Source organism: Mustelus asterias, chromosome 17 (assembly GCF_964213995.1).
Source record: "Mustelus asterias chromosome 17, sMusAst1.hap1.1, whole genome shotgun sequence".
Classification (NCBI taxonomy): domain Eukaryota; kingdom Metazoa; phylum Chordata; class Chondrichthyes; order Carcharhiniformes; family Triakidae; genus Mustelus; species Mustelus asterias.
This window is the reverse complement of record NC_135817.1, coordinates 83,412,682-83,438,744: the sequence shown is the minus strand read 5'-3', so window position 1 is coordinate 83,438,744 and position 26,063 is coordinate 83,412,682. Positions and strand designations below refer to the sequence as shown.

Genomic DNA, 26,063 nt, shown 5'->3' with positions numbered 1-26,063 from the left:
TGTAGGTAATCATTTGCTTAAACACCGAACCAGGAGAATAGGTTGAAAATAATTGAACGTTGAGTGAAAGAAGGCAGAGTAAGATGATCCACCCTCCAGGCCTTGCAACTTCTCAGTAGTTTATTAATGTGTTGCTATAAAAGATGCAAAAGTATGTGGAGGAATGTCGCCTGCCGAAAGGCATTGGAGAGGAATTTTCCAGGTTATTTTCTCTCCCCTGAATTGGCCTGGGATTCTAATCAGATTTTTCAGCTCTCCCAGAGGTCAAATGAAGGTGTGGAGCAGTGTTCCTGCTATAACTGTAAGTGTGGGCGGACAGACAGTCGCTTAGTAGGTGCCATGCAGATCTTGAAAACTACACATGCGGGACAGCCGCACAAAGAAGGTGAAAGAAAGGCACATTAAAAAACAGTGGTAGCACCATTTCACATGGAGCTCCAGCGGGCAGTGCACCATATGCGCTGTGATTCAAAAGGCATTTTGGTTGGGCATGACAGGTTGGATGGATCCAATGGATCTTTGACATCTGCCATTGTTGTTATATTCTCAGTAACGATAGCACCAAAGCATGGTGATTTTTTGCGAGCTGTTCCCAGCATACCCTCTAATCCTATTTTTTAATTCTCATTCCATGCTTTTAAACTCTAACTACTTTAACTACTTTAACTCTTTCTCTAAAGTTTTTAAAGTTTATTTATGAGTGTCACAAGTAGTTTTACATAGAATCATAGAATCCCTATAATGCAGAAGGAGGCCATTCGGCCCATCGAGTCTGCACCGACCACAATCCTACCCAGGCCCTATCCCCATAACCCCACACATTTACCCTGCTAATCTCCCTGACACTAGGGTCAGTTTTAGCATGGTCAATCAACCTAGCCCGCACATCTTTGGACTGTGGGAGGAAACTGGAGCACCCGGAGAAAGCCCATGCAGACACGGGGAGAACGTGCAAACTCTGTGGAGCCAGTGATCCAAGCTGGGAATTGAACCCAGGTCCCTGGCACTGTGAGGCAGCAGTGCTAACCACTGTGCCACCATGCCACCCCTAGTTATGACTGTAACACTACATTCTGCACTCTCTCCTTCCCTTCTGTCGGGCAATACAGCAGGATATAGATAGGCTGGAAAATTGGGCGGAGAGGTGGCAGATGGAATTTAATCCGGATAAATGCGAAGTGATGCATTTTGGAAGAAATAATGTAGGGAGGAGTTATACAATAAATGGCAGAGTCATCAGGAGTATAGAAACACAGAGGGACCTAGGTGTGCAAGTCCACAAATCCTTGAAAGTGGCAACACAGGTGGAGAAGGTGGTGAAGAAGGCATATGGTATGCTTGCCTTTATAGGACGGGGTATAGAGTATAAAAGCTGGAGTCTGATGATGCAGCTGTATAGAACGCTGGTTAGGCCACATTTGGAGTACTGCGTCCAGTTCTGGTCGCCGCACTACCAGAAGGACGTGGAGGCATTGGAGAGAGTGCAGAGAAGGTTTACCAGGATGTTGCCTGGTATGGAGGGTCTTAGCTATGAGGAGAGATTGGGTAGACTGGGGTTGTTCTCCTTGGAAAGACGGAGAATGAGGGGAGATCTAATAGAGGTATACAAGATTATGAAGGGTATAGATAGGGTGAACAGTGGGAAGCTTTTTCCCAGGTCGGAGGTGACGATCATGAGGGGTCACGGGCTCAAGCTGAGAGGGGCGAAGTATAACTCAGACATCAGAGGGACGTTTTTTACACAGAGGGTGGTGGGGGCCTGGAATGCGCTGCCAAGTAGGGTGGTGGAGGCAGGCACGCTGACATCGTTTAAGACTTACCTGGATCGTCACATGAGCAGCCTGGGAATGGAGGGATACAAACGATTGGTCTAGTTGGACCAAGGAGCGGCACAGGCTTGGAGGGCCGAAGGGCCTGTTTCCTGTGCTGTACTGTTCTTTGTTCTTTGTTCTTTGTTCTCCCCTATGTACTCTATGAATGCTATGTTTTTGTGTGTATAAAGCGCAAGAAATAATACTTTTCACTGTATACCAAAGCACATGACAATAATAAATCAAATCAAATCAAATCATGTACTAATATGTTCATGCTTGCATCAAGACCCGGAGTTATATGTGCAAATGCATAAACAAATAGACAAAGCACGCAGACATGCCACATTGTGGTAGGAAGAGTGAAGGTTTTGTAAATCCTTGGGACACCACAGTAGTGGTATTTGTGGTCACTGGTCTTGTTCAACTCCAAAAACCAACAGCTGAGGCTACTAGGGTTGCCAACCCTCCAGGCTTGTTCTGGGGTCTCCAAAAATAACTGAAGATTAATTTCCCAGGTACCACCGCGACCTGATCCAGGTAGAAAAATCATCAGGGCATCAAAAGAAATGGTGTCTTTCTTTCACTTCTCTTGAATGTTTAAGTTTATTAATTACATTAACAGTCTGTCTGGACGGGATAGCTGGAAACAGGATGATTGTGCCTCCAGAGACAAGTCCAGCCAGAGTTGGCAACCTGAGACTTGAGGTGGAGCAAGGATTGTGGGTTCAATTCTGCCGGTAACCTCGCTGCTAGCCGAAGCCCTGTGACCCATTTTGAAACCCCTTCATTGCCCAAAATTGCCCCACAAAGCCTCAAGGTACAGAGGTGGGGAAAAACAAGCTCTATTTAAAAACGGCAGACTTCTATTTAAAACGAGAAAGTGACTTCTATTTTAAAAAACAGACCTGCTATTTAAAAAGACCTGTGGTATTTGGTTTACATTTGGATTCCAGACTTTATAAGTGTGAAGACTCAGCCAAGTGTCAAAAACACAAGTCGTAGCCAAGTTTTCTGTGGACACAGGGGCTATTTTGGGCTTTCTGTTGCATGGTCACAAACCCTTGCATTTATTCAGCTTGGTGCAAAATACTTCAATAACTGGAGTCATGAGACAAGGGTATGCAAGGGTATTTATAAAAACTGAGGTAATTGTTCAGGAAAGGAGGGGAGGGGCGGGGAGCCACACTGAGGATGAGTCGGTAAATCCAGGGTTGAGAAATCAGAACACAAGAGAGATATCCAACAGAGGCCAGCTGAATTAGGCCTCACTACTGACTGGCTCCAGTCCAAATTGTCAGGATAATTATGTTAAGCACTGTTTCCGAATGCAACTTTTATGAGTCCCTGACGGGGCCTTGGTTTTATTGCATGAATCCTGAATTTAGGGTCAGGAGTGGACTGTTCAGCTCCTTAAGCCTTCAAGTTAGATCATGGTTGATTTGTACCTCGAGTCTCTCGACCCACCTTGGTTTCATAACCTTTAACAACCTTCCCTAACAAAAAGCTGTCAATCTCCATTTTGAAATTTTCAACCAACCACTTCAAACTTCATAATGGTTTTGGGGAAGGGCGTTCCTGCTTTCCCATTACCATCTGTGTGACCTGCTTCCAAACATCACCCTGAAAATTCTGAGCTCTGAGTTTAAGGTTATGCCCCTTTGTGGAATCCCCCCCCCCCCCCCCCATCTATCATAGAATCGCTACAATGCAGAAGGAGGTCATTTGGCCCATCGAGTCTGCACCGACCACAATTCCACCCAGGCCCTATCCCCATTACCCTATGCATTTACCCTAGCCAGTCCCCCTGACTCTAAGGGGCAATTTAGCATGGTCAATCCACCTCACCCGCACATCTTTGGACTGTGGGAGGAAACTGGAGCACCTGGAGGAAACCCATGCAGACACAGGGAGAATGTGCAAACTCCACACAGGCAGTGACCCAAGCCGGGAATCGAACCCGGGTCCCTGGTGCTGTGAGGCAGCAGTGCTAACTACTGTGCCACCATGCTGCCCCCAACCAGGTACCAGTTTATCTCTCATCCACCCTCTTCAATCCTTTTTTCCAGCTTCAACAGTTCAATTAGATAGCATCTTAATCTTCCATACTCAAGACAGTCCAAGTCTTGTGCAAATCTGAAATTCTGCCCCCAGCAAGGCTGTGGATACTGGGGATAATTAAGACTGAGATTGTTTCCATTTGGTAAAGGGTGTCAAGTGAGGTGAAGCTAGGGTTAGTAAATGCAGTTGAGGTACAGATCTACAGATACAGGTACCTCCCGCTGCCTCCGCAAAGCAGCCAGTAAAATTAAGGACACCACACACCCCGGACATTCTCTCTTCCACCTTCTTCTGTCAGGAAAAAGATACAAAAGTCTGAGGTCACGTACCAACCGACTCAAGGACAGCTTCTTCCTTGCTGCTGTCAGATTTTTGAATGGTTACCTTGCATTAAGTTGATCTTTCTCAAGACCCTAGCTATGACTGTAACACTATACTCTGCACTCCCTCCTTTCCTTCTCTATGAACGGTATGTTTTGTCTGTATAGTGCGCAAGAAACAATACTTTTCACTGCATGTAAATACATGAGACAATAATAAATTAAATCAAATCAAATCAAATCAAAAGATCAGTCATGATTGAATTGAGGAGCAGAACAGGTTTGAGGAGCTGAATTGCCTCCTCCTATTCTTAACTTTCCTGTTGCCTTCTCAGTCCAGGGAGTGAGGCAGCGGCTTGTTGTTGTGCTCAGAATGCTGTGCTAAACATGGGCAATCTAGTCTTTTGGGTTCCACATAGAACCTTCACTTACTAAAAACTCAGATTGGACACGGAGGGGAGTAGCTGTCAGAGCTCTGTGCATCAAAGCCAATCCCATCTCACCTCATCTCTCTTTCCTTTTCCTGCAGGATTATCCTGTTGGCTGCGGAATGATTGCCAGCGCTGGCTCTGGTTACTGTCTCCCCAAGCAACAGACTGCCGGTGAGTGCTCTCAATGCACAAAAAAAGTATTAAAAATGATGCATTTTTCTTCCTGGAATGCAGTGAAGCTTGTACGTCACTCTCACATTTGAATATTGCGGAAACCATTTTGCCTCTAAAACTTAGCTCCGCATAGCGTATGCAAACGGAAATGCTGGTGTCATTCCTGCGGTTACAGAATGGTTTGGTCAGGCCAGGTATTTTATGATTGATCATTTGATGGTCTCTTTATTGAGGGTTGCCACCTTGTATCAAGTTCAGAAGCTGACGATAGAGGTGAACTGGGGCACCTGAGGGCGGCGGCAATGCAGATGGTCATTAAGGTCAGAATCTCAAGGCTTACTTTGCTGGTAGCCCTTTAGAAACTGAAGTTCTAAAGAGTCCACCTCAACAGGGTAAGAGGGATAAGAGGACTTTATCAGATTGCTATATGTTGAAGTTGTTTGTGCAATATAACCAACAAACACGGGCATGCTTCTGAGCCTCCATTGTAGCACAATCATTAACCAGAAAACACAAATTTGAAATAACTGAGTAAAGAATGGTATCCAGGGTACTCTCTCTGCCCATCTCCCAACAATGCGATGGATTCATTTGTATCCGGCTGAGAGGAGAGGCAGGGGCTTAGTTTAACTTCTCTTCCAAAATACAACACCTCCCTCAGTACGGCCCTGGGAGGACCAGGTTGGATCATTCACTCACGTTTCTGCTGTGGGACTTGCATATATAATCTTCTCACGTTGTTATCCACTAAAACATGGGTAACACCTAACAGCGAAGAAACTGGGAGTGTTTTACAGCACAGTGAAGAGGGAGCTTTACTCTGTATCAAACCCCATTCTGTACCTGTCCTGGGGGTGTTTGATGCGGACAGTGTAGAGGGAGCTTTACTCTGTATCTAACCATGTGCTGCACCTGTCCTGGGAGTGTTTGATAGGGACAGTGTAGAGGGAGCTTTACTCTGTATCAAACCCCATTCTGTACCTGTCCTGGGAATGTTTGATGGGGGACAGTGTAGAGGGAGCTTTACTCGGTATCTAACACTGTGTTGTACCTGTCCTGGGAATGTTTGGTAGGGACAGTGTAGAGAAAGCTTTACTCTGTATCTAACCTCATGCTGTACCTGTCCTGGGAATGTTTGATGGGGACATTGTAGAGGGAGGTTTACTCTGCATCGAACCCCGTGCTGTACCTGTCCTGGGAGTGTTTGATAGGGGCAGTGTAGATGTGGCTTTAGTCTGTATCTAACCCCGTGCTGTACCTGTCCTGGGAGTGTTTGATGGGGACAGTGTAGAGGGAGGTTTATTCTGCATCTAACTCCATGCTGTACATGTCCTGCGAATGTTTGATAGGGACAGTGTAGATGTGGCTTTACTCTGTATCTAATCCCGTGCTGTACCTGTCCTGGGAGTGTTTGGTGGGGACAGTGTAGAGGGAGTTTTACTCTGTATTTAAGCTTTTGAAACACGAGTTGGATGTGCTGGGTGTTGTTACTGGCTAACCCTATCCTGGGAGTAGCATTCTCATTCTGATAAGCACAGAAAATAATGGAACAAAGAAACATGGAAACGTAGAAACTAGAAGTAGGAGGAGGCCATTCGGCCCTTCAAGCCTGCTCCGTCGTTCATTTTGATCATGGCTGATCATCAAATTCAATTTCCTGATCCCTCCCCCTTCCTCCCATATCCCTTGATCCCTTTAGCCCCACCACTCCCCCACCACTGGGAACATTCTTTCTGAATCTACCCTGTTAGAATTTTATAAGTTTCTATGAGATCCCCTCTCACTCTTCTAAACTCCAGTGAATATAATCCTAGCCGATTTAGTCTCCTCATATGACAGATGTGCCATCCCAGGAATCAGCCTGATAAACCTTCGCTGTACTCCCTCTATAGCAAGGACATCCTTCCTCAGATAAGGACACCAAAATTGCACACAATACCCCAGGCGTGGCCTCACCAACGCCCTGTACAATTGCAGCAAAACATCCCTATCCCTGTACTCAAATCCTCTTGCTATGAAGGCCAACATACTATTTGCCTTCTTTGCTGCCTGAAAATTTTAACAAAAGACCTAGTTAACATGTTCATGTGTATTTTGAATGGTTTATAATCAGACTGAAAGGAATAAAATGTATAAACTGGCATTTTGTATAATTCAGCTCATTCTTTTTCAAATCAGCCTTTGTAGGGATTACCCCGAATGTATCCAATACTCCCTGATGCCCTAATTAGACAATGAGTAACAATAATGGAGTTCTAATTAAGAACAATAAATACTTTTTGATTGACTGTCACAATATTCATTTAATTTGATGCTGAAGCTTCCCCCTGTGTAAATGTGACGAGGTACAGATGGTGGCCAATTCTCTCCCAACCCCCCCTCACTCCAGTCCTTACTGTAATCGTTGGTCTCAGCTGGGGGAGCAGGTGAGAAAAGAGGGTGGAAACCAGACTGGATTTCAGTGAAATGAGTTCGGAAAGGGGAAACATCAATTCAGGGTACATTGCGTGTGCGTGCGCGTATGTGTGTGTTTGCCAGTGCAATTGTTTGCCCATATCTTTCTATGATTGTGATTATGTGTGCCTGTATGTGTGTGTGTGTGTGATTGTGTGTGTGTGTGGATGTGTGTGTGTCTGTGTGTGAGAGAGTGTTGAGTGTGTGTGAGTGAGTGTGTGTGTGTATGAGTGTGAGTGAGTGTTGAGTGTGTGTGTGTGTGAGTGAGTGTTGATTGTATGTGTGTGTGTGATTGTGTGTGTGTGTGTCTGTGTGTGAGAGAGTGTTGAGTGTGTGTGAGTGAGTGTGTGTGTGTGTATGAGTGTGAGTGAGTGTTGAGTGTGTGTGTGTGAGTGAGTGTTGATTGTATGTGTGTGTGTGAGTGAGTGAGTGTTGAGTGTGTGTGAGTGTGTGTGCGAGTGTGTGTGCGAGTGTGTGTGCGAGTGTGTGCGAGTGTGTGTGTGAGTGTGCGTTGAGTGTGTGTGAGTGTGCGTTGAGTGTGTGTGAGTGTGCATGTAAGTGTGTGTGTGTGTGTGTGAGTGTTGAGTGTGTGTGTGTGTGAGTGAATGTTGAGTGTGTGAGTGGGTGTGTCTGTGCGTGTGTGTGAGTGTGTGTGAGTGAGTGTGTGTGTATGTGTGTGAGGGAGAGTGTTCTGTGTGTGTGCATGTGTGAGAGAGAGTATTGAGTGTGTGTGAGTGTGAGTGTGTGTATGTGTGTGAGTAAGTGTGAATGTGTGTGTGTGTGTGAGATTGTTGAGTGTGTGAGTGAGTGTGAGATTGTTGAGTGTGCGTGTGAGTGTTAGAGTGTTGAGTGTGAGTGAGTGCGAGTGTGGGAATGTGTGAATATTGTGTGTGTAGTGGCAGGGCAGGGGGGGAGGAAGGGGGGTGATTTGAATGTAGCCTGCATTTTCACAAAGCAGGAAAGGTTCCATGCCTTGGCCAATTTGGCGCTGGGTCCCAATTCCGGATGTTCCACGCCCGAACACAGCACCCGCCATTTTCACCAGAAGGGGGAATTGAGGGGGGGCAGGTAGCACTTTGCACAGAGGCAGGTGTACATGTTAAAGAGTGGCTGCCTTCAAATAGATCCAAGTTTTTGCTGGCGGAATGTCCAAAGCACAACTTGTGCATCTTAGACAACAGAAAGTCTAAAGTTAGCAGAATTATTCGGAGAGGTCGGGTACGCCTTTGTATAGATGCTGGGACACCTTTGGGAGGGGTGAGCTGCCCTTTGGAATTGTTTCAAGAAGACAGAATGTGTGTAAAAAGTGGATAAACTCATTGGAGCTGTCAAAAAAATTAAATTTCTTTATTCTTTCACAGGACATGGGCATCGCTGGCTAGGCCAGCATTTATTGCCCTTGAAAAGGTAGTTGTGAGCTGCCTTCATGAACCGCTGTAGACGATGTGATGTAGGTACATCAGAGTAAGAGTTTTAACAACACCAGGTACATCACACAGGTACATCCATAGGGAGGGAGTACCTGAATTCTTCAACAAGGGCTTACTCAACTTGTTCAGGTCTTTCCACTGGGATACAAGACAAAGTATCTGCTCCCAGAATATACTCCGTATGGGATTTTTCTGGCTTTTCCTGCTGGCAGGATCTTCCAGTCCCTCTGTCTTTGCATCAAGCTTCATCATCCTCAGCTTGAATCATTGTACTCATGGAGGCATTTTTGCTAACTCCTTATAATTTAATAGCATCATTAAGGGTTTGTGGTCTGTCTTGCCCTGGAAGCGGAGACCAAGAACATAATCTGAAATCTTTTCACAAGTCCATGTAGCACCTACTGCTTATTTTCTATCATCGAGGGGAGGTGATGGCCTCGTGGTATTATCGCTGCACTATAAATCCACAAACTCAGCTAATGTTCTGGAGTAAAAGCAAAATACTGCGGATGCTGGAATCTGAAACAAAAACGGAAAATGCGAGAAAATCTCAGCAGGTCTGACAGCATCTGTGGAAAGAGAATCGAGCCAATGTTTTGAGTCTTGGATGACCCTTCGTCAAAGCCCACCTGAGGACCTGGGTTCGAATCCCATCACAGCGGATGGCAGGATTTCAAGTTAATTAAAAATAAATCAGGAATTAAGAGTCTACTGATGACCATGAAAACCATTGTTGATCGTTGGAAAAGCCCTTCTGGTTGACTAATGTCCTTCAGGGAAGAAAATCCACCATCCTTACCCGGTCTGGCCTACATCTGACTCCAGAGTCACAGCAATGTTGTTGACTCTAAATGCCTCCAAGGGCAACTAGGGATGGGCAATAAATGCTGGTCAGTCAGCGACGCCCATGTGCTACAAATGAATAAAACAAACTGCAAACCTCAGTTCAGTCTCTGTCAGTGAATGCGATGCACAGTAAACCTGTCTATGCTTTCCATCCACCTGAATCTGAAAGAGCTCCCAGTTCTGTAGAAGATGCATCAGCAGCAATGATAGTGGGTAGTTCTGAGTCACAGTGAGCTAAGGTATTAGGTGAGAGCAGCATCTTTGATTTTCTCTGTTGTGCTTTCTCCCAGCACAGCTGACACAAGTGGATCATTGACGACAACTAGGTTGGGCAAGAGCTTTCCATGGTTTACCATATGAATATCTGGAGTTCAATCATACCGACATGCAAACACAGTGGGCCATTCTGCCCCTCGAACATGCTCTGCCATTTAATATGATCATGGCTGATCGGTTAGTCACCTCATGTTCTGAGGAGCTGGAAATACATTGATTGCTCAATAATGCCTCCATGAGTACAAAGATTCAGCCTGAGGATGATGAAGTTTGATGCAAAGATAGAGGCCAAGATTCTCCCCCATGGCAGAGGCGGTTTGCCATTGGCTGCCAGTGGGGTCTTCCGTCCCGTCGACATCTCTGGTGTTTTATACAGCTCGCTCGCCTCACCACTCTGTCGCAGGGGGTCACCTTCAGAGGGACCGGAAAAGTTTAAAAAGTTTCAGGTTCATTTATTAGTCACAAGTAAGGCTTACATTAACACTGCAATGAAGTCACTGTGAAATTAACCTAGAAGACCCTTCTGTGGATCAACTCTGACACTGGCTGCATCCACAATCTGCCCAAGGAAATTGACAGTTGGCTGCGAGAGTTTGCTTTTGTTTGATTTGATTTATTATTGTCACATGTATTAACATACAGTGAAAAGTATTGTTTCTTGTGCACTTTACAGACAAAGCATACTGTTCATAGAGAAGGAAAGGAGAGAGTGCAGAATGTAGTGTTACAGTCATAGCTAGGGTGTAGAGAAGGATCAACTTAATGCAAGGTAGGTCCATTCAAAAGTCTGACAGCAGCAGGGAAGAAGCTGTTCTTGAGTCGGTTGGTACGTGACCTCAGACTTTTGACCTTTTTCCCAACAGAAGAAGGTGGAAGAGAGAATGTCCGGGGTGTGTGGGGTCCTTAATTATGCTGGCTGCTTTGCCGAGGCAGCGGGAAGTGTAGACAGAGTCAATGGATGGGAGGCTGGTTTGAGTGATGGACTGAACTTCATTCACCACACTTTGTAATTTCTTGTGGTCTTGGTCAGAGCAGGAGCCATACCAAGCTGTGACGCAACCAGAAAGAATGCTTTCTATGGTGCATCTGTAAAAGTTGGCAAGAGCTGTAGCGGGCCCTAGTCCCGGATTTGTCACTGAGCATGAGTCCTGCTTCCTGTCGGGGTTGCAGCAGCATGGCTTATGTTCCGCTGGTTGAATCCATGGATCAGGACGTCATTCATGTGATAGTTGACTTCATCCAACCTTGCGAGGATGCTTGACGATTCCCACTGGAAGATTTTTGGCACTGATTTGATGCCAAAATGTACTTTATTGCAGTTAATCCTCCCAAATGGTGTAATGAAGGTTGTGAGCAACTCTTCATCGAGGGGTAGTTGCCAAAGTGTTTGTATCTAGCTTGCTGAAGATTGAACGCTTTGCAAATTTAGCTTCAGCTCTCATCCACTCACAGGATCACAGAGTACTCCAGTGCAGAAGAGGCCCTTCGGCCCATTGAGTCTGTGCCGATGCATGGAAGGTCCTGACCTGCCCACCTAATCCCATTTGCCAGCTCTTGGCCCATAGCCATTTAGCTCTCATTCAGCTCGGTAAGGTTTTGTTTTATTCATTCATGGAACACAGGCGTCGCTGGCTGGGCCAGCATTTATTGCCCATTCCTAGTTACCCTTGACCAAAGGGCAGTTGAGAGTCAACCACATTGCTGTGGCTCTGGAGTCACATGTAGGCCAGACCAGGTAAGGACGGCAGATTTCTTTCCCCAGAGGACATTAGTGAACCAGAGGGGCTTTTCCAACAATGGACAATGGTTTCATGGTCATCAGTAGATTCTTGATTCCAGATTTTTTTTATTGAATTCAAATTCCACCAGCTGCCGTGGCGGGATTCGAATCCAGGTCCCCAGAACATTAGCCGAGTTTCTGGATTAATAGCCTCGTGATAATACCACTGGGCCATCACCTCCCCTTGTTTATGCAAATTCTGATGGACCGGTTAGGTTTTGGCACAGGGATCATCCCCGGGCACCAGTTGTTGGTTCTATTGGAGGTGAAATAACCCCCTGTTTTATCACCAACTCAATGTCCTTCTTTACCTTTGGCAAGAGTGGATGAGGAACTTTTCAGAGTGTAAACAAACGCCTCTGGCTTGGTTTCAGGACATGGAGTGATGTGGTATGCTGTCATCAGCTTTCCTAGTCCTGTGAACAGCTGTGGAAATTCAACTCAGATGTTTTTAGGCTGATCATCCCGGCTTTCCAATTCTGCTACTCTGCAAACCAGATGCAAGTCGCTACAGGTTTAGGTGCTTAAGAGTGAGCTACTCTGGTTCAGGGTTACATGTAAGGTGTAAGTGATTTTCCTCCCTCTATATTGGAAGATTGTGCTAGGATATTGAGTTCTGAACCTCCTGGCCAGTGTAGTTTTATGCATGATGCCAGAAAGGAACTTTTCTCCCATCAGGGTTCAGCACCAGAAGGAACAGAAACTGCTGCACCTGTGTCTAGCTTAGAGCATGTCAAATATTCCTCGACGAGGATCTCAGCACTCCAAAAACTTCCGCTTGCTTCCTGGATCTCCTGGACTGGGGTTCAATTCCGACCTCAAGTGACTGTCTGTGGGGAGTTTGCGCATTTTCCTGCGTGGGTTTCCTCCGGATGCTCTGGTTTCCTCCCACAGTCCAAAGATGTGCGGGTTAGGTGGATTGGCCATGCTAGATTACCTCTTAATGCCCCAGGATGTGTGGGTTAGAGGGATTCGCGGGGTAAATACATTATTTTGTGGGATGTGGGCGTCACTGACAAGGCCAGCACTTGTGGCCCATCCCTAATTGCCTTGCACTCAATGGCTTACTAGGGCCATTTCTGAGGACAATTAAGATCCAACCACAGTGCTCAGGGTCTGGAGTCACGTGTAGGCCAGACCAAGTAAGGATTTGGTCATTGAATTCAAATTCCAACAGAGTATGAGCCTGGGCCTCTGGATTACCATTCACTACTCCACCCTTACCCCACTGGGTGTCCACATGAGGGATGGCCACTGGAGAGAAAGCAACAGTGTTGGGATCCTCTGCGCAAAATAGAATGTAGGCCATGACCCTCTTCCACAACTCAGCCAGATTTTGTTTGATCTTTATCCCAGCTCTATTTACCTGCTTATACTCCATATCCTTAGATTTCCTTACCTTTATATAAAAAGAAACTCAATTATTCCCCACCATCCCCGGTTATTTGTTGGAAAGAGAGGGCCAGATTCGCACCACCCTTTGTGTAAAAAAGTGCTTCATGTTTTCGCTCTTTGATAACCTAGCTCTAACTTTAATATCATATCCCCTTGTCCTGGATTCACTTTATCATCTTAATGGCTCAATGAGACTACTTCCCAGTGACTAACTACAATGGAATGCAACCCAAGTCCTTGCAATGTACCCTTCCAGCCTGCATTATATATCTTGTGAATCCGGGCTGTATCCCATTCAAAGATAAAATATCCTTCTTGAGATGCAGTGCCTGGAACTGAACACTGTGAGTGGGGTTGTGGGATTATCCACGTCTCCCATCGCACATGATGCCCCGGAAGAAGCCCACCATTGGCCAGTGGGCGAGATCTTCTGGTCCCACAGCTGTCAACGGGGATTCTTGTTTTATGCATTTAACTCCCCCCTTCCCTCCTCCGGACCCCGCCACGGTGCCAGGAAACCCATTGCGGAGCTCCACTGTCGGCTGAACCAAAAGATCCCGCCAGTGGGAATGGCTGGGAAATCCTGGCCCGTATTCCCGAGGTTATTCGGCCAAGGCTGAAACATCACTTCCTTACTTCCTCTACCCTATTGTGATGAGGGCCAATTTAATGCCTCTTTGTAGCTCAGGGTCGGATGAGGGAATTAAAAAATTGGGAAACATATAAATGGGAATTTCAACTCTTCCAGCGGTGAGAGTTGTACTCAAAGGCAGGTTATTATTGGAGAGTCTGCGTAACGATGCGTTCGAGCCCCATCTTGATCTATGCTCCCTTCAAACAAAGTCCCTTATTTAAGCACAGGAAATTAATTCCACGGTACCACAAATTTCCTCTGCAGATTCAGCCTTTGGAAATGGCAATAATTGCTCGCAGCGTCTGATGTACATTCAGAAATAGGTGTCCCGTGATCTGCTGCCATCATCAGAGTAGAATGATGCAGCAGTACACAAGTGATTACCGAGGCTAATGAATTGGGAGCGTTTATTGCAAGGGGGATGGAATATAAACGTAGGGAAGTTTTATTGCAGCTGTACAGGGCATTGGGAAACCACATCTGGAATATTGTGGTCTCCTTATTTGAAAACTTGCGTTGGAAGAAGTTCAGAGAATGTTCATTTGACTCATTCCTGGGATAAGGAGCTGATCTTGTGAACAGCTTGCGCCTATACCCACTGGAGTTTAGAAGAATGAAAGGTGATCTTATTGAAACATAGAAGATCCTGAGGGGATGTGACGAGGTATGGGCGGCACGGTGGCACAGTGGTTATCACTGCTGCCTCACAGCGCCAGGGACCCAGGTTTAATTCCTGGCTTGGGTCACTGTCTGTGCAGAGTTGGCACATTCTCCCCGTGTCTACGTGGGTTTCCTCCGGGTGCTCCCACAATCCGAATGGTGTGTTGGTTAGGTGCATTGGCCATGCAAAATTCTCCCCGCAGTGTACCCCAACAGACGCCGGAATGTGGCGACTAGGGGATTTTCACAGTAACTTCATTGCAGTGTTAATGTAAGCCTACTTGTGACACTAAGAAATAAACTTAAAACTTTAAAGGTAGATACCAGGAGGATTTTTACAATTGTGGAGAGGCCAGAACCAGGGGAGACAGTTTCAGAATAAGAGGTCTACCATTTAAGATGGAGATGAGAAGAATATTTTTCTCTGAGAAGGATGTTCGTCGACAGAATTCTCTTCCCCAGATAGCTGTGGAGACTGGCTCATTGAATTTACTTAAGGCTGAGCTAGACAGATGTTTGATCAACAGGGTAGTCCAGCATTATGGTTGGGGGGGGGGGGGGGGGGAGTCCAGCATTATGGTTGGGGGGGGGCGGGGGGGGGGGGGGGGGGGGCGTGGACAGACTGAAAAGTGGAGTTTGAGACCAAAACCAGTGCAGCCATGATCTGATTGAATGGCAGAGCAGGCTTGAAGGGTTAAATGGGCTGATTCTTGCATCCTAAGTTCCTCATACAAAGGGAAGGTAGCTATGTTAGTTTTTATACAAAGCAGCTCTGGTCAGAGCCTGTAGCTCTGTGTTTAGAATCATAGAATCATAGAAACCCTACAGTGCAGGAAGAAGCCATCTGGCCCATCGAGTCTGCACCGACCACAATCCCACCCAGGCCCTACCCCCATATCCCTATATATTTTACCCGCTAATCCCTCTAACCTACACACCTCAGGACACTAAGGGGCAATTTTAGCATGGCCAATCAACCTAACCCGCACATCTTTGGATTAGCTCTGGGCACTGCAATTTAGGAAGAATGTGGGACGCAGGGAGGGGTGCAGTACATCAGAATGATACCAGGGCTAATAGTGTTAAATTAGGAGGACTGGTTGTACAGACTGGACTATGTATTCCTTTGAGTTTAGAAGATTAAGGGGTGATCTAATTAAGGTGTTTACGATGATTAAAGGATTTGATAGGATAGATAGAGTTTTTCCTCTCACAGAGAAGTCTGAACAATGAACCTTCGAATTCCAGACAGGCCATTCAAGGGTGATGGGAGGAAGCACATCTTCACAGAAAAGGGAGAGGAAATCTGCAACTCTCTTTGCCACAGAAAGGTTTGGGGGTGGAGGTGGCGCGGGGAGGCTCAATTGGAAATTTCAAGGCTGAGTTTGATTGATTTCTATGGTGTGAAGATTTGGGTGGCACAGTGGTCACAACTGCTGCCTCATAACTCCAGGGACATGGGTTCGATTCCTGGCTTGGCTGACTGTCCTTGCAGCTTTTGCACATTCTCCCCGTGCCTGCGTGGGTTTCCTTTGGGTGCTCCAGTTTCCTCCCACAGTCTGAAAGATGTGCGGGTTACGTTGATTGGCCATGCATAATTGCCTCTTAGTGTCCCGGGATGCGTAGGTTAGACGGTTTAGTGGGGTAAATATGTGCGGTTACGGGGATAGGGCCTGCGTGGGATTGTTGTCAGTGCAGGTTCAATGGGCTGAATGGTCTCCTTCTGCACTATAGGATTTCTACGATTTCTATGATTCTATACTTAAGGTTGCAGAAGTAAGACCGGGTGGATGTTGTTGACATACATTATCTAATCATAGAGTCATAGAATCCCGACGGTGCAGAAGTTGGCCATTCGGCTCATCCAGTCTGCACCGACAAGAATCCAACCTAGACCCTATCCCCATAACCCAACATATTTACCCTGCTAAACCCCCTGACACTAAGGGGCAATTTAGCATGGCCAATCAACCTAACCTGCACATCTTTGGACTTTGGGAGGAAACCGGAGCACCCAGAGGAAACTCATGCAGATACGAGGAGAATGTACAAACTCCACACAGACAGTGACCGAGGCCGGAATTGAACCCAGGTCCTTGGTGTTGTGAGGCAGCAGTGCTAACCACTGTGCCACCCTCAGTAGAACAGCCAAATATGCTCAAGGGGCTGAGTGACCTCGTCCTGTTCCTGTGTAAGCACAAATTCACTCCGGTTCGGTCTTCACCCTCAGTCAAGTCCAGGTCACCACAAGAAACCGAGTGTTCTGTTAACCCCTCCTGTGCCGCTCTCACCCACCTCTGTTTCAGCTCGCAGCGATTTCATTGCGACCATCCGCAGCATCGCGTTGATGCCAGGCAGACAATGCTCCTTTATGTTGTTTGTGGTCAGAGAGGCAACTGTGGGGTGGATGCTGTTTAAAATAGCAATCAGGGAGCCTGCATATTAAGACAAGCGAGCAACCAAGTGTTCAGTCCCGCACAAAGAGACAATTCATTGTGGTCACAGAGAACCCGACTTTGTGTTGAACTTCATTAGCAATGGCCTGAACCGCTTACTGAAGCTCCTTTTATCAATGCTTCCTCCATTACCGTTCAGCAGGAAAGAAAAACTCCCCCTTCTTTCTTTTTTAAAGAGTTTTGTTTTATCGAGTAAAGGGGAATGTTAAAGCTGCCAGTTAGAACAGCTTCTCACTTGACACTTTGCCAGCAAAAGATCCACCCAAATAAGGTACAACATTGCTTCTACTCCACTCTCCCTCAGCCTTAACCACCCCACCCCCTCCAAAGAGTGCTCTTAACTGTGCCAATGTCCAACAGCAGCTGACCTGTGACCCTTTGACTTGATTTGATTTATTATTGTCACATGTGTTAACATACAATGAAAAGTATTGTTTCTTGCGCGCTATACAGACAAAGCATACCGTTCATAGAGAAGGAAAGGAGAGAGTGCAGAATGTAGTGTTGCAGTCATAGCTAGGGTGTAGAGAAAGATCAACTTAATGCAAGGTAGATCCGTTCAAAAGTCTGACAGGAGCAAGGAAGAAGCTGTTCTTGAGTCAGTTGGTACGTGACCTCAGACTTCTGTATCCTTTGCCCGACGGAAGAAGGTGGAAGAGAGAATGTCCGGGTTGCATGGAATCCTTAATTATCCTGGTTGCTTTTCTGAGGCAGCGGGAAGTGTAGACAGAGTCGATGGATGGGAGGCTAGTTTGCGTGATGGATTGGGCTTCATTCACAACCCTTTGTAGCATCTTGTGGTCTTGGGCAGAGCAGGAGCCATACCAAGCTGTGATATAACCAGAAAGAATGCTTTCTATGGTGCATCTGTAAAAGTTGGCGTGAATCGTAGCTGACATGCCAAATTTCCTTAGCCTTCTGAGAAAGTAGAGGTGTTGGTAGGGCTTTCTTAACTATAATGTCGGCATGAGGGGACCAGGACAGGTTGTTGGTGATCTGAACACTTAAAAACCTGAAGCTCTCGACCATTTTTACTTTGTCCCAATTGATGTAGACAGGGGCATGTTCTCCACTACGCTTCTTGAAGTCGATGATTATCTTTTTCAGGATGTCGCACCAGGATGGTACGATAACAATGTTCTCTTCCTCAGTACCAACAAAACGGTTTCAGGATGTTTTGGGCTGAGGATGTTTGTTGCCTTTGGAAATTTGGGACAATTGTGCACTAAGTACCCCATACCTCTTGGAATTGGATCGAGACTGCTCCCAAAGTCGTTTAATGTTTAACCCTAATGGCTAAAAGGAGACAGTTCCTGATTGTGAATCCAGGCACCAGAGCCACAAGGTCAGTGTCTAAACCAGCATACTAACCAGCCCCGATTTTTGTTTTAATCTTAAAATAAGCATTTTTAAAAAATCATCTTCTCTTCTCTTACGGCAAAGGTTAATAACAACATTCAGGCCTCTGAGAAGGTTGTGGGGAGTGACAAACATTTGCCCACAAAATCTAGGCCGAATATTGTGAAGAAATGACCTCAATGACAAGCATTGTTAGAGGTCAAATGCTACATTGAACCCAGGCTGGATTTGCCCTTTCAGGTGGAGGTGGGAGAAATCTTGCTGCTATTGTGAAGAAGAAGAGGAATTCTGTCTGGTATCCTGGTCCATATTTACCTCTCAAATAACACCACGAAAAGCAGACTACCTGGTCATTATCGGATTGCTGTTTGTGGAAGCTTGCTGTGCACAAACTTCCTACATTACATCAGCAACTGTATTTCCAAGGTCACGTCTTTAGTTGCAAAGTATTTTGGGATGCTTTGAGGTTTGAAAAGGAGACATAAGTGAGACAAATTCTGTTTAACCAACTCTTTGAGTTCTTGGATGGAGTATCCCGGAGGTTTGATGCAGTTGATGATGTGTGCATGAACCTTCAAAACTGTTTTGGCAAAGTAGCACACACCAGACTTGTTTTGACAGAATTCAAATCCATGCAATTATAATAACAGTGCAGGCATAGGTATGAAATTAGCTAAGAGATCTTGGTGTGCAGGGGACAGTTTCAAAGTTTGTGGATGATACAAAACTTGGATGAGTTCTTAACTGGGGAGAGGTCGGTGTAGAACTTCAAAAGGACAAAGACAAGTTCGTGGAGTGACCAGAAGACCATAAGACCACAAGACATAGGAGCAGAATTAGGCCACTCGGCCCATCGAGTCTGCTCCGCCATTCAATCATAGCTGATATTTTTCTCATCCCCATTCTCCTGCCTTTTCCCCATAACCCCTGATCCCCTTATTAATCAAGAACCTATCTATCTCTGTCTTAAAGACACTCAATGACCTGGCCTCCATAGCCTTCTGCGGCAAAGAGTTCTACAGATTCACCACTCTCTGGCTGAAGAAATTCCTCCTCATCTCTGTGGGCAGATAGGTGGCAGATGAAGTTCAGTGCGGACAAGTGTGAGGAGATGCATTTTGGTTGGAAGAACATGGAGAGACAATACAAAACAAGGGGTAAAATTCTTAAAGGGGTGCAGGAGCAGAGGGACCTGGGTGTAATTGTGCATAAATCATTGAAGGTGACAGGACAGGCGGAGGGAGCAATTAATAAAACATATAATATTCTGGGCTTTATTAATAGGGGCATAGAGCTTTGATTTGATTTGATTCTCCTCACAGTCTGAGGATTCAGGGTAGACCATTTAGGATGGAGGTGAGGAGACATTTCTTCACCCAAAGAGTGGTGAGCCTGTGGAATTCATTACCACAGGAAGTGGTTGATGCCAAAACATTGAATGTATTCAAGAAGCGGCTGGAAATAGCACTTGGGGCGAATGGGATCAAACGTTATGGGGAGTAAGCAGGATTAGGCTATTGAGTTGGATGATCAGCCATGAGCGTGATGAATGGCGGAGCAGGTTCGAAGGGCCCAATGGTCTTCTCCTGCTCCTATCTTCTATATTTCTATGATTTATTATTGTCACATGTATTATTATACAGTGAAAAATACTGTTTCTTGCATGCTATACGGACAAAGAGCAAGGAGGCTATGCTGAACTTATACAAGACACTAATTATACCTCAGCTGGAATATTGTGTACAGTTCTGGGCACCACACTATAGGAAGGATGTGAACACATTGGAGAGTGCAGAAGAAGTTTACAAGAATGGCTCCAGGGATGAGAAACTTCAGTGATGAGGATAGATTGGAGATGTTTGGACTGTTGATGAGAAGAAGGCTAAGAGGAGATTTGATAGAGATGCTCAAATTCATGAGAGAGCTGGACAGAGTAGATAGAGAAAAACTGTTCCCACTCATAAAAAGATCGAGAATGAGAGGGCACAGATTTAAAGTGATTTGCAAAAGAAGCAAATGTGATGTGAGAACATTTTCTTTCACACAACGGATGGTTGGGCTTGGAATGCATTGTTGAAAGTGTGGTGGAGGCAGGTTCAATCGAGGCATTCAGGAGGACATTAGATGATTACTTGAATAGGAACAATCTGCAGGGGTGTGGGGAAAAGGCAGGGGAATGGCAGTAGGTCCTGGCGCTCATTTGGAGAGCTGCTGTAGACACAATGGGCCAAATGGCCTCCTGTGTTATAACAAATCTGAGAGGCAGAAAACAAAATGAAGTGGTGATTAGTTGTGTTTCAAACTGGGGGAAATGTATTGTGACATCACCCAGGCACCAATTTTGTGGCCACTTCTCTTTTTGAGGTGTAGTAATCATATAGGCTTAGGTATCCTTCCTCAGAGAGCATTGGCAACCATGGACTTCCATTGGATTAGTGCATGAGTATGGTTGGCCCTACTCCCCTACTCTTAATACATGCTATCAAGTTATTGGATGGATTTACAGGTCAATAAACAATCTGTTTGGTCACATTATCCACAAACTATCCATGGTCACCAAGTCCGAGAGTGGGACTTGAACCCAGAGCCCTGGGTCGGATGCAGGGACCCAACCCACTGCGCCACAAAAGGGCTTGGCCAAATAGGGGATAATTTCATACATGACGGATGATATGAAACTCAGAAATGCAGCAAGCAGTCTGACAATAGCATCCGTCAACAGGAGGATGCGGACACAGTAAAATGGACAGGACCTGGAAGAAGAGAATAGACCCTTCCTACCATGGACATAATCGCGGTGGAGGCAGGAAGATGGCAGGGTCACCACCTGACAAATTCCTGCCCGATAAAAGGCCCCCCCACCCTACCATCTGATAAAACGCCGCACTCTCACCAAAATCACCTCATTAATTTCTGGCCAATCAGAGCAGTTGAAAAGAGAATAGAGGGATATAGAGCAGTGGGTAATGGTATAGCAGGGTGCTGAGGGGAATAGCAGGGTGCTGAGGGGAATAGCAGGGTGCTGAGGGGAATAGCAGGGTGCTGAGGAGAATAGCAGGGTGCTGAGGGGAATAGCAGGGTGCTGAGGGGAATAGCAGGGTGCTGAGGGGAATAGCAGGGTGCTGAGGACAATAGCAGGGTGCTAAGGGGAATAGCAGGGTGCTGAGGGGAATAGCAGGGTGCTGAGGAGAATAGCAGGGTGCTGAGGAGAATAGCAGGGTGCTGAGGGGAATAGCAGGGTGCTGAGGAGAGTAGCAGGGTGCTGAGGAGAATAACAGGGTGCTGAGGAGAATAGCAGGGTGCTGAGGAGAATAGCAGGGTGCTGCGGGGAATAGAAGGGTGCTGAGGGGAATAGCAGGGTGCTGAGGAGAATAGCAGGGTGCTGAGGGGAATAGCAGGGTGCTGAGGGGAATAGCAGGGTGCTGAGGGGAATAGCAGGGTGCTGAGGGGAATAGCAGGGTGCTGAGGGGAATAGCAGAGTGCTGAGGAGAATAGCAGGGTGCTGAGGGGAATAGCAGGGTGCTGAGGGGAATAGCAGGGTGCTGAGGAGAATAGCAGGGTGCTGAGGGGAATAGCAGGGTGCCTAGGGGAATAGCAGGGTGCTGAGGAGAATAGCAGGGTGCTGAGGAGAATAGCAGGGTGCTGAGGAGAATAACAGGGTGCTGAGGAGAATAGCAGGGTGCTGAGGGGAATAGCAGGGTGCTGCGGGGAATAGCAGGGTGCCTAGGGGAATAGCAGGGTGCTGAGGAGAATAGCAGGGTGCTGAGGGGAATAGCAGGGTGCTGCGGGGAATAGCAGGGTGCTGAGGGGAATAGCAGGGTGCTGCGGAGAATAGCAGGGTGCTGAGGGGAATAGCAGGGTGCTGCGGGGAATAGCAGGGTGCCTAGGGGAATAGCAGGGTGCTGAGGAGAATAGCAGGGTGCTGAGGGGAATAGCAGGGTGCTGCGGGGAATAGCAGGGTGCTGAGGGGAATAGCAGGGTGCCTAGGGGAATAACAGGGTGCTGAGGGGAATAGCAGGGTGCCTAGGGGAATAGCAGGGTGCTGAGGGGAATAGCAGGGTGCCTAGGGGAATAACAGGGTGCTGAGGGGAATAGCAGGGTGCCTAGGGGAATAGCAGGGTGCTGAGGGGAATAGCAGGGTGCCTAGGGGAATAGCAGGGTGCTGAGGAGAATAGCAGGGTGCTGAGGGGAATAGCAGGGTGCCTAGGGGAATAACAGGGTGCTGAGGACAATAGCAGGGTGCTGAGGAGAATAGCAGGGTGCTGAGGGGAATAGCAGGGTGCTGCGGAGAATAGCAGGGTGCTGAGGGGAATAGCAGGGTGCTGCGGAGAATAGCAGGGTGCTGAGGGGAATAGCAGGGTGCTGAGGAGAGTAGCAGGGTGCTGAGGGGAATAGCAGGGTGCTGAGGGGAATAGCAGGGTGCTGAGGGGAATAGCAGGGTGCTGCGGAGAATAGCAGGGTGCTGAGGGGAATAGCAGGGTGCTGAGGAGAATAGCAGGGTGCTGAGGGGAATAGCAGGGTGCTGGGGGGTATAGCAGGGTGCTGAGGGGAGTAGCAGGGTGCTGAGGGGAATAGCAGGGTGCTGAGGAGAATAGCAGGGTGCTGCGGGGAATAGCAGGGTGCTGAGGAGAATAACAGGGTGCTGAGGGGTATAGCAGGGTGCTGAGGGGAATAGCAGGGTGCTGAGGGGAATAGCAGGGTGCTGCGGGGAATAGCAGGGTGCTGAGAGGTATAGCAGGGTGCTGAGGGGAATAGCAGGGTGCTGCGGGGAATAGCAGGGTGCTGAGGAGAATAGCAGGGTGCTGCGGAGAATAGCAGGGTGCCTCGGGGAATAGCAGGGTGCTGAGGAGAGTAGCAGGGTGCCTCGAGGAATAGCAGGGTGCCTCGGGGAATAGCAGGGTGCCTCGGGGAATAGCAGGGTGCCTCGGGGAATAGCAGGGTGCCTCGGGGTATAGCAGGGTGCTGCAGAGAATAGCAGGGTGCTGCGGAGAATAGCAGGGTGCTGCAGAGAATAGCAGGGTGCTGCGGAGAATAGCAGGGTGCTGCGGAGAATAGCAGGGTGCTGAGGGGAATAGCAGGGTGCTGAGGGGAATAGCAGGGTGCTGCGGAGAATAGCAGGGTGCTGAGGAGAATAGCAGGGTGCTGAGGAGAATAGCAGGGTGCTGAGGAGAATAGCAGGGTGCTGAGGAGAATAGCAGGGTGCTGAGGGGAATAGCAGGGTGCTGCGGAGAATAGCAGGGTGCTGAGGAGAGTAGCAGGGTGCTGAGGGGAATAGCAGGGTGCTGAGGGGAATAGCAGGGTGCTGAGGGGAATAGCAGGGTGCTGAGGAGAATAGCAGGGTGCTGAGGAGAATAGCAGGGTGCTGCGGGGAATAGCAGGGTGCTGAGGAGAGTAGCAGGGTGCTGAGGGGAATAGCAGGGTGCTGAGGAGAATAGCAGGGTGCTGAGGAGAATAGCAGGGTGCTGAGGAGAATAGCAGGGTGCTGCGGGGAATAGCAGGGTGCTGAGGAGAGTAGCAGGGTGCTGAGGGGAATAGCAGGGTGCTGCGGGGAATAGCAGGGTGCTGAGGGGAATAGCAGGGTGCTGCGGGAATAGCAGGGTGCTGAGGGGAATAGCAGGGTGCTGAGGGGAATAGCAGGGTGCTGAGGAGAGTAGCAGGGTGCTGCAGGGAATAGCAGGGTGCTGAGGAGAATAGCAGGGTGCTGAGGAGAGTAGCAGGGTGCTGCGGGGAATAACAGGGTGCTGAGGGGAATAGCAGGGTGCTGAGGGGAATAGCAGGGTGCTGAAGGGTGCAGCAGAACCAAATATTTTGCTGAATTTTGCCTCTGCTGGAGTTCACATTTCGAAGGTGCAGATGTGTCAGTGTATTTGCTCGATAAACCGGTCGGCTTTGTTGATTCTGTTGAGTGGGGGTGTGCTGTCGCTGCTGTCTGTGTTGGGTGGCTGTGAGCGAGGCCGTGGATATTTTGGGTGTTTGGAATGTTTGGAGGGCGCTAGTGTTGGAGCCCGTTCTTTGAGCAACACCTGACTGGGGCTCTGAGGACCTTCGCAAGACTGAAGGCTTCTTGGAATGCAGATTCCAGGATGTGGTTGTTCTCCAGATGGGAATTGTTATCGAGAGAAGGAAGTGGGTGACCATTAATCAGGTAAGGAAGTAAAGGCAGCAACTGGCCCAGGGAACCCCGGAGAGGTGTTCATTCACTGCAGAATACTGAGAATCAATGTCGATTCAGAGGAGGGCAGCAGTGAACAATCCAATTGTGAGTGGTGTCGCCATCCTAACATTGCATGGGGTACTTTCCCTGCCGTTCTTCAACACATTATTGTATTTGTGACAAAATCATTCAACCATGCAGCACACATGGAGGCCATTTTGCCATAGAGTCATAGAGCTTCACAGAACAGAAAGGGACCCTTCGGCCCACCGTGTCTGCACCGGCCATCTGTTCTAACCCTATTTTCCAGCACTTGGTCCATGGCCCACCACACCTGCATCTGCTCTTTAGTAGAATTAGCCAGCTAGCCCCACCTACAAAGGCAACAGTCGAATGGGAAGCACCCCCCCCCCCCCCACCCCCCGCTAAACCCCCCAACCCCACCAAGCCACTCACCATCCTGACTTGGAAACATATCGCCGTTCCTTTACAGATGCTGAGTCAAAATCCTGGTCTTCCCTCCCTAACAGCACTGCAGATGTACCTACACCACAGAGACTGCAGCAGTTCAAGAAGACAGCTCACAACCACCTTCTCAAGGGCAATTAGGGATGGGCAATAAATGGTGACTTAGTCAATGACGTCCACATTCTGTGAACAAATATTGAAAAAAAGAACCCTTTAATCTCTCCTACACTCAGACTATTCTGTGTTCCTCACTCTGACAGATCTCACCAACAGCCTACATTCTCTTTCTCATTCCGAATTGGCTGTGAATGTCCTTTGAAAAGAGAATATTTTTAGTAATATTCGGAACAGGAGTAGATATTCAGCCCCTTCATCATGATCTAGTATCCTGCCACATTGTGGCTGTTCTACACCCCAACAGCAACTTTTTAAAATTCATTCATGGGATGAATAGAATTTCTGATCTCTGACTTATCTGTATGAGTTAAACTGCACCTAAACCGACCTCCCCACCAACCCCCCGCCCCCCCCGCCCCCCCTGCCTGCCTGCCCGCCCGCAACCCTCTCCCTCACTCCCTGCTTTGACAGTCCATCATTCACTAGAGAATGTTCCACCTTTCCTGTAAGAGTGGAAAATACCATGCAGACAAATAAGTGTGTACAGGCTAAAACTACTAGTCAAATTTATTTACATCCTAACCAATACACAGAAACCCAAATGACATAGCCTTTACTGAATGAGGATATTTACAAACCACACTGGAATTAATCCATAAAGGGTTAACACACCATCTTCACAGCATTTTATTGATAAGACTCCAATGAGTCACAGACTCGCTGAGTCATTTATGACACAGAAGGAGGCCATACAGTGCTTCAAGTCTATGACAGCTTCCTGGAGAAATGAAATATTTCTTAATCCCCTGCTCTGCCCCCGTAGCCCTGCAAGTTCATTTCCTTCAAGTGTCCATCCAATTTCCCATGGAAATCACTGAGAGGCAAGATTTGTGGACGAAACACGCAAGTTGATTTCTTGGTAGATCTCGACGTTCTGCATGGACAACGTGCAACTCAGTTCCCCGCTGGAGTTCAGTTCTTGGGCCGGAGATAATGATCGGGGAAGGAGTTTCCCAGACCGGCTCTTGCGCAAAGATCTCTGAAGTCAACGCTGCCAATCATCTTTTATGAAAGAGCCTGTGGTTGGAATAATTGGATGGAACGCAAACAAACAGGTTCTTGCATGTTACCCAGGTTCCAAGTTCCTGTCATTGCTTTGACCGTTCACAATTTAATTTGTATCTGGAATGAAGCCTTTGTTTCTAGAGTTACTTCTGATGTTCCGTCACCCCCACCC

At 47.4% G+C, this 26,063-nt stretch overlaps 1 long non-coding RNA gene across 4 annotated transcripts in view; it reads left to right on the top strand.

The window, feature by feature from the left end:
- The window catches only part of LOC144506211 (uncharacterized), a 322,365-nt gene that overhangs the window by 205,022 nt on the left and 91,280 nt on the right, over nt 1-26,063 (top strand). For all 4 annotated transcript variants that reach the window (XR_013499864.1, XR_013499863.1, XR_013499865.1 and 1 more), the window contains one exon: nt 4,722-4,794. This is a non-coding gene — a long non-coding RNA (uncharacterized LOC144506211). The remainder of the gene's footprint in view (nt 1-4,721; nt 4,795-26,063) is intronic.